This window comes from Triticum dicoccoides, chromosome 3B (assembly GCF_002162155.2).
Source record: "Triticum dicoccoides isolate Atlit2015 ecotype Zavitan chromosome 3B, WEW_v2.0, whole genome shotgun sequence".
In the NCBI taxonomy this organism is placed as follows: domain Eukaryota; kingdom Viridiplantae; phylum Streptophyta; class Magnoliopsida; order Poales; family Poaceae; genus Triticum; species Triticum dicoccoides.
The window spans coordinates 258,319,751-258,329,208 of NC_041385.1; positions in this window are offsets into that span (position 1 = coordinate 258,319,751).

A 9,458-nucleotide genomic window follows, 5' to 3' on the forward strand; every position below is an offset into this window, starting at 1 on the left:
CATGGCCTACCGCCCGACTGCATCCATTGATGCGGAGCATCCCACGATCATCCCCATGGACGTATCTACATCTCCCACGACACCACTTGGACCCATGACAAGAGCTCGAGCAAAGGCTATCGAAGATAAGGTGAACTCGCTCCTCTTCGAACTCCCTCTCCCTACACACAAGACATGGCTACTACCTCATGCGGAGACCCTATGTGTGATCAGGTGCTTGGAAGGGAGCCACGGAACAGCTTCATTCAATGGCCAAGACGGCGAGGACACCAAGCGTGAAGATCAAGGAGAAGAGCTGCTTTGGAAGCTACAAGCCCCGGACGACCGGCCCAGCCCGGACGTCCGACCCCTGGTGGTCACTACAGACAAGAGAAGAGAGGCAGGCCAGAGCTACAGGCTCCGGACAACCGGACCAGCCCAGACGTTCGACCACTCCCAGGCCCCGGACGACCGAGCCCTTCCGGACGTCCGGCCTTTCCCCAACAGAACAAAAATTACGGAAATCCGAAGAAGTCCGGACGACCGTGCCAGCGACCACATAACAGAATCAACAGACATCCGAAGAACCCCGGACGGCAGGGACCCCGCGAGCTTCCGAATGACCGGCGCCCCACGGACTTCCGGACCCTGGCTGCGTCTAGTTGCGGGCTGATGCCCATGTACCCCTTCACTTCGCCCCCCATTTGCACTATGACTATAAATAGGCCTCTCCCACCTCCTAGCTAGGGTTAGCGTTTATTTAGCTCATTTGTGAGATAGAGCCTCGCTCATCCATCCGAATCTACTCCTCGTGAGGGACCGACACCTCTTCGGAGAAGATCCACCTGGATTCAAGACCTCCATATGGATAAGACCATCATCAAGACCTCCTCGCGGAGAAGAACCGGTTACCCTTTGTATCGTCCTTTGTTGGGCTTAGATCTTGTATCTCTACTTGTGTTTCGATGATCTAGCGCATGTGTGACTTCTATTCTTGTTGGTTGAGTGCTTTTCCTTCGCTTCCCTCCTCGTGTTCTTCGTGTTCCTCATAGGGATCCTCTCCAAACGTGAAAGATCGGCCCCTAGGGATCCGCCCTACATCATCTTGGCATCATGAGCCACGTTGATCACGTTTTTGGAGCCCCTACCCCGTGTTTTCTAGCTTGATTTTGTTGATTTCATCCTAAATTCAAAAATCCCCACCAAAAATAGCCCCAAGTTTTTTTTGTGATTTGTTGGTGAGTTGAAACTTTGTTGGATTTGATCCATGGATTTGTGTTGCCATGTGTGGATCTAGCTTTCCCCACCCTCCCCACCCTTTTCCATCCACAAAATCGCTCAAATTCAACATCACCATTCCCCTCCACCCCGAAATCAAGGAGTTCATCCCGTGCCCGATTTTTGCCCAGGCACCGGACGACCGGGATCAGCCGGACGACCGACGACCGGATGACCGTGACACTCTGGACGTCCGAGCAACTCTGACGAAACTGAATTTTCCAGTTCAGCTGCCACCACTTCCAGACTTTCCACCACATCTTCCAAACCATCATACTACCACAGTTGGCCACATACACCACCATCATCCCCCAATACCTCCTATGTCGATTTTGACATGTTTTGGTCTTTGAGATTTTGGGTTGTGGTTCCCGTGTCCTATTGTGTTTTGGCTATATAGGTACGGTTCGACATCATCATCACCACCGCTCATCTTCGCAAAGGAGTCATCATCCCCAAGGACGGTAACCTCGACGACATCTTTGTCATCCGATGCCATTGTATTGATAACCACATAGCCTTACTTTTGCGTTGCTTACCCATCGAGACTAGCCATTGAGTATTGCCGGTAACGTGACTTGTGCACATTAGTGATCATACTCCATAGCATACATGCCATACCATGGTGGTGCATATCTTGGCATCATCTTTTGTGTCACAAAGTTGTCATCGCATACACAATTGCTATCTTGGTTCGTGAAGTTTTGCATGAGAAAAGAGCTCAAAAGTGACAGAGCCAAACAAGCTTTTAAGCAAAGAGGAAAGATAAGCAAAGAGCTTATAAGCAAGAACCATAGCATCATACTACATTAAGATTGTCATATCCGATCATCTATCACCGAAATACCATACATATAGCATACTTGGGATAGAGGTCGTTGCATTTTTGCCTAGTAGGTTGTGCACAAGTTACGTATCTGCCTTTTGTGCAATCGTGCTAGCGTCTCTAGTGCATTGTGCAACAAGAGCATTTTCGTGGATTCCACATTTTGGCTCATTTTTGGTTTGCACAGTCCCACTTATATATTTGTGTGTGTGTTTCCATGTACCTATACTTGCTTGGTCTACTTGTTGCATTTGCAAATTGTGAATCTTTTCCAACATTATTGAAGCTCACTTACAATTGCATCAAATGTGGTGCCACCATCCTAACCAAGCTCCACCATAAGCTTTTACTTGTGTAGGTGTGAGAACCGACAAGAATTGGTACCAATTGTGCTATTTCATTTTCCGCATTTGAGCGATCTTGATTCATCTCCAACATCGGTCAAGGTACATTTGGTATAAGTTCTTCTCCTTCTACCACTCACATTTTTGCTTGGAATGATGGATAGGCCAAGTACTTCTACCAACCCACTCTTCATCGAGCAAGGCGACGACATGTCATCATTCGTCACCAAGAGCCACCTCTTTGGTGCACAACGAGCGTTGCATCAAGATCAACAAGCGATGACCGACCGCATCGACAACCTCGCCACCGACTTGCGACTCTCCGAGCAACGTACAAGGGAATACTTCGACAACAAGCTCAACGCTCACAAGCAAGAGAATGATGCAAGAATGGACGAGATCCGCGCCTTGTTAGTGAAATGCCCTCCTTCAACTTCTTCATATTCAAGACGGAGCCGCTCAAGTCAACACTCCGACGACACCTTCTCCGGCTCAAGTACACCGACATCGAACACTCTTCGACGAGCCGCGCGTCAAGACCGTCATGCATCCCGTAATCCTCTACACGACAAGCATTCACAAGAGCAAGTCGACGAGCAAGTACTTCGTCCTCAACCACACCAAGTTGCTTTTGCACAAGCTCAAGAACGACAACGTCAACATCGCCAAGAGGAAGAACGAGCGCGTCTACATCAAGAGGAACAAGACGCCGAGGCTCAATGTCTTCAACAACAACAACGTGAAGCACAAGCTCTTGAGGCACAACGTGCCCTTCAAGAATCAAGTCGAGCCATCACCAACCGCAACCTAGATCGGCGGAATCAAGAGGAAGCACTTCGAGAAGAAATCCAAGAGCAGAATTACCAGCTGTGCGTGCAACGTCAAGTTCCTCAAGCTCCTCCACAATCTCGACAAGCTCCCCCACAACCTCAAGTTCAACAAGAGCAAGTTGATCATGGACTTCCTCCACGCCAAGAGCAACATGAGGATGATTACCCCCCACGTCAAGGGCGTCATCATCACCATCGACCACAACACAATGAAGAGCAACGCTACGACAAGCTAAAATTCACAATGCCCAAGTTCAATGGAAGCAATGATCCCGAAGAGTACCTCTCATGGGCATTGAAGGTCGACAAAATCTTTCGTTTGCACAACTATGAGGAAGAGAAGAAGATCGCTATGGCATCACTTGAGTTCCAAGACTATGTGCTCATATGGTGGGAACAAGTCCTTGAGCGCCGAGAAACAAGAGGTGAACCACCAATCACCACTTGGGCTCAAATGAAAGATGTCATGCGAGTACGTTTTGTGCCCACCTACTACAACCGCGATCTCTTCATGAAGCTCCAACTCCTCAAGCAAGGAACAAAGAGTGTTGAAGAATACTACAAGGAAATGGAGAGAGCCATGATACGAGCCAATGTCACGGAAGATGATGAGCAAACTATGGCACACTTCTTGAATGGCCTCAATCATCCCATCAAGAAGATTGCCGACTTCCAACCCTACTCCAACCTCATTGAGCTCGTGCATCAAGCTACCAAAGCCGAACGTCAAGTGCAAGATGACTTCAAGTACGCCAAGTACTCATCCAAGACCTACGGCTTCTCCAACACCCAAGCTTCAATGACTCCTCCAACTTCTACCTCAACCAAGCCATCTACAAGCACCGACGACAAGTCAAGTTACAAGAAAACTTCGACAAGCTCAAGTCGTCCTCCTCCTACTACAAGTAACTTCAAGCCGCACGCTTCATCATCTACTCTGACCGATGAGACCGTCAAGACAAGCTCCTTCAAGTGTTTCACTTACGGCGGCCGAGGCCACAAGTCCTTCTAATGCACAAACAAGCGAACCATGATCCTCAATGATGATGGAACCTATGACTCCATGAGTGAAGAGGAAATGGAAGCCCTTGAGCAAGTGGCCATGCACCAGCGTGTGAACGAGGATGAAGATGATCAAGTCTTTTGTGATGAGGATTCGAGCCCCGCTCTCATTGTCTCCAAAGTCTTGACTCTTCAACATCAACAAGAAGAAGACCAACGATGCCACATCTTCCACACAAAGGCCGGCATCAATGGAAGGTCCGTCAATGTCATCATCGATGGAGGTAGTTGCCACAACTTGGCAAGTGAAGAACTATGCTCCAAGCTACAATTGGTCAAGATGAAGCACCCACACCCCTACAAAGTCCAATGGCTAAGCAATTCCGGCACTATACAAGTTGAGCATACGGTCCAAGTCTCCTTCAAAATTGGCTCATATGAGGACACTTTGGAGTGTGATGTCGTCCCGATGTCCGTTTGCCACCTCCTTCTTGGTAGACCATAGCAATTTGACCGCGATGTCATCCACAACAGACGTACCAATCACTATAGCTTCAAGATGAAAGGGAAGGAGTATGTGCTACGACCTATGTCTCCTAGTCAAGTGATAGCCGACAAGCAAGCCACCCATCGTGGAGAGAATAGTGAGAAAGTGATCCACCAAAAAGAGAGCGAGAGCCACAAGCCAAAACCGAGTGCCTCCACGATGAGCGACAAGAAAAACTTAGTCCTATTTGCCACCAAAAGTGAGATGAGAGAAGTGTGTGAGAACCCATCGAGTGTTATGCACTTTGTCCTTGTGTGCAAGGATGGGGAACCAAAAACTAACACCTCTCACGATCTACCTTTAGTGTTATCTTCTCTTTTGCAGGAATTCCAAGATGTTTTCCCTGATGAGCTACCCCCGGGACTACCTCCTCTACGAGGCATTGAGCACTGAATCAACCTCATCCCCGGAGCACCCCTACCAAACAAAGCTCCATACCGCGTCAACCTCGAAGAAACTAAGGAGATCCAACGGCAAGTACAACAACTAATCAACAACGGACATGTACGTGAAAGCTTAAGCCCTTGTGTCGTTCCCGTTATACTTGTGCCCAAGCAAGACGGTAGTTTTCGCATGTGCTCGGATTGTAGACCCATCAATGCTATTACCATTCGTTATAGGCATCCCATTCCTCTGTTAGATGATATGCTTGATGAACTTAGCGGTGCCACCATTTTCTCAAAAACTGATCTTAAAAGTGGCTATTATCAAATCCGCATACAAGAAGGCGATGAATGGAAAACCGCTTTCAAAACCAAATTTGGCTTGTACGAGTGGTTGGTTATGCCTATGGGTTTGTCGGAAGTTCCCGGTACTTTCATGCATCTTATGCATTTTGTGCTTCGACCTTATATTGGAGTGTTTGTTGTGGTTTGCTTTGATGACATTCTTGTTTTTAGCAAATCCATGAAAGAGCATCTAAAGCATGTTAGGGCTATTTTGCAAACTCTTCGCAAGGAACGTCTTTATGCCAACATGAAAAAGTGCACATTTGGTGTTGACAAGCTTGTTTTCTTGTGTTTTGTCATTTCTTCCAAGGGTGTCCATGTTGATGAATCTAAAATCGAAGCAATTAAAACTTGGCCTCAACCCACTAATTTGCAACAAGTGCGTAGCTTTCTTGGCCTTGCGGGTTTTTATCGTCGCTTTGTGAAAGATTTTAGCACTATTGCCGCTCCTTTGCATGCCTTGAGTAAGAATAATGCTCCTTTGTTTTGGGGATCTTTGCAATCTGCAGCTTTTGATGAGCTCAAGTCTTTGCTTACTCATGCTCCGATTCTCGCTTTGCCCAACTTTGACAAAACTTTTGAGGTCCATTGCGATGCAAGTGGTACCGGAATTGGTGGAGCTTTGATGCAAGAAAAACGAGCCATTGCTTCTTTTAGTGAAAAACTCTCCGATGCTCAACTTAACTATCCCATCTATGACAAAGAATTATATGCTTTAGTGCGTGTGCTACATGTTTGGGAACATTATCTTAGACCTCATGAGTTTGTCATACATACCGATCATGAAACGCTTAAGTACTTGAAAGGTCAAACTAAATTAAACAAGCGTCATGCCAAATGGAGTGAATTTATGGAATCTTTCCCCTATGTGATCAGGTACATTAAGGGTAAGGAAAATGTAGTTGCGGATGCACTTTCACGCATATGCACGCTTGTCACTAAATTTGAGTTGAATGTTATTGGCTTTGAGCACATAAAAGACTTGTATGCGAATGATCCTTCTTTTGCTAATCCTTATGCTAAGTGTTTGACGCATACATCTTGGGAACGATACTACATTAAGGATGATTATCTTATGAGAGCTAACAAACTTTACATTCCCGAGTCTTCTCTTCGTTTGTTCCTTTTGCAAGAGGCTCATGGAGGCGGACTCATGGGACACTTTGGACGCGACAAGATATTTGCCACGCTCTCCAAGAACTACTTTTGGCCCAAGATGTTCCGCGACGTCTCACGCTTCACCAACCGATGCTCTACATGTCGCAAAGCTAAGTCTAAAGCTCAATCCCATGGTCTTTACATGCCTCTTCCTATTCCGTATCAACCTTGGGAAGACATGAGCATGGATTTTGTACTTGGTTTGCCTAGAACTCAAAATGGAAAGGATTCTGTGTTTGTTGTTGTGGACCAATTGTCTAAGATGGCACATTTCATTCCTTGCAACAAGATAGATGATGCTTCACATGTTGCCAATCTCTTTTGTAGGGAAATCTTGCGACTCCATGGAGTACCAAAGACAATCGTCTCCGACCGCGACGTCAAGTCCTTGAGTTATTTTGGAAGACGCTATGCGCCAAGCTTGGAATCAAGCTCTTGTTCTCATCCGCATACCATCCTCAAACTGATGGCCAAACGGAGGTGACGAACCGTACGCTCTCCACTCTACTTCACGTATTGATAAAGAAGAACATCAAGGAGTGGGAGGCGTGTCTACCCATCACCGAGTACGTCTACAACCATGCAAGACATTCGACTACCGGCAAGTCCCCCTTCGAGGTCGTCTACGGCTTCAACCCTTTGTCCCCATTGGACATTCTACCTCTTCCACTACAAGAGTGCACCAACCTCGACGCGAGTGCACGAGCAAGCTACCTCAAGAAGATGCACGAAGATACAAGGAACACCATCGAGCACCAAGTACAACGACTAGCGTCCAAGCTCAACGTCAACAAGCAACCCATGATCTTCAACATTAGCGATCTCTTGTGGATACACCTTCGCAAGGACCGCTTTCCCAACGAACGCAAGTCAAAACTTCTACCTCGAGCCGACGGACCCTTCAAGGTGCTAGCATGCTACAACAACAACGCCTACAAGATCGACCTCCCACGAGACAAGTACAACATGAGTGACATCTTTAACATCAAGGACCTCTCGCCATACCATGGTGATGACATTTTCGATCCGAGGTCAGACCTTTTCCAAGGGGGGGAGATGATGCGGAGCATTCCACGATCATCCCCATGGACGTATCTATATCTCCCACGACACCACTTGGACCCATGACAAGAGCTCAAGCAAAGGCTACCGAAGATAAGGTGAACTCGCTCCTCTCCGAACTCCCTCTTCCTACAAACGAGACATGGCTACTACCTCATGCGGAGACCCTATGTGTGATCAGGTGCTTGGAAGGGAGCCACGGAAAAGCTTCATTCAATGGCCAAGACAGCGAGGACACCAAGCATGAAGATCAAGGAGAAGAGCTACTTTGGAAGCCACAGGCCCCGGACGATCGGCCCAGCCCGGACGTCCGACCCCTGGTGGTCGCTACAGCTAAGAGAAGAGAGGCAGGCCAGAGCTACAGGCTCCGGACGACCGGACCAGCCTGGACATCCAACCACTCCCAGGCCCAGGACGACCGAGCCCTTCCGGACGTCTGGCCCTTCCCCAATAGAACCAAAATTACGGGAATCCGAAGAAGTCCAAACGACCGTGCCAGCGACCACAAAATAGAATCTACGGACATCCAAAGAACCCCGGACGACCGGGACCCCGCGAGCTTCCGAACGACCGGCACCCCACGGACGTACGGACCCTGGCTGCGTCCAGTTGTGGGCTGATGCCCATGTACCCCCTCACTTCACCCCTCATTTGCACTATTGTCACGCCCAATATGCGACCCTATCCAAAAGGAACTCGAAGGTCCCACCAAGGATAGACCCGCATATTGAAACGCTTTTGCAAGGTGGATATCATTACATCAACATTACATAATAGATGGGGATACATACATAAGGCATACAATGCCACACAAATACAACATCATACATAAGAGCATCATCCGACTACGGATGAAACACAAACAGAAGCTCAAATGACATCCACCCTGCTAGCCCAGGCTGCCGACCTGGAACCTATCCCCTGATCGAAGAAGCAGAAGAAGAATCTCAAAACAAGCAAACATCGCTCTCGCGTCATGATCATCGGAAAACCTGTACCTGCAACTGTTGTTGTAGTAATCTGTGAGCCACGAGGACTCAGCAATCCCATTACCATGGGTATCAAGACTAGCAAAGCTAAATATGAAAGGAAGGGGTAAAGTGGTGAGGTTGCAGCAGCGACTAAGCAAGTATGGTGGCGAACATACGCAAATAAGAGCGAGAAGAGAGCAAAGGAATGGTCATGAAGCTAGCAATGATCAAGAAGTGATCCTGAACTCCTACTTACGTCAAACATAACCCAAAGACCGTGTTCACTTCCCGGACTCCGCCGAGAAGAGACCATCACGGCTACACACACGGTTGATGCGTTTTAATTCGGATCTGGTGTCAAGTTATCTACAACCAGACATTAACAAATTCCCATCTACCACATAACTGCGGGCACGGCTCTCGAAAGTTTATACCCTGCAGGGGTGTCCCAACTTAGCCCATGACAAGCTCTCGCGATCAACGAAGGAATAGACCTTCTCCCAGGAAGACCCGATTAGTCTCGGAATCCCGGTTTACAAGACATTTCGACAATGGTAAAACAAGACCAGCAAAGCCGCCCGATGCGCTGACAATCCCGATAGGAGCTGCACATATCTCGTTCTCAGGGCAACACCGGATAGGTTAGCCTACGAGTAAAACCAGACCTCGAGTTGCCCCGAGGGGGCCCCACAGTCTGCCCGGTTCAGACCAGCACTTAGACAAGCACTGGCCC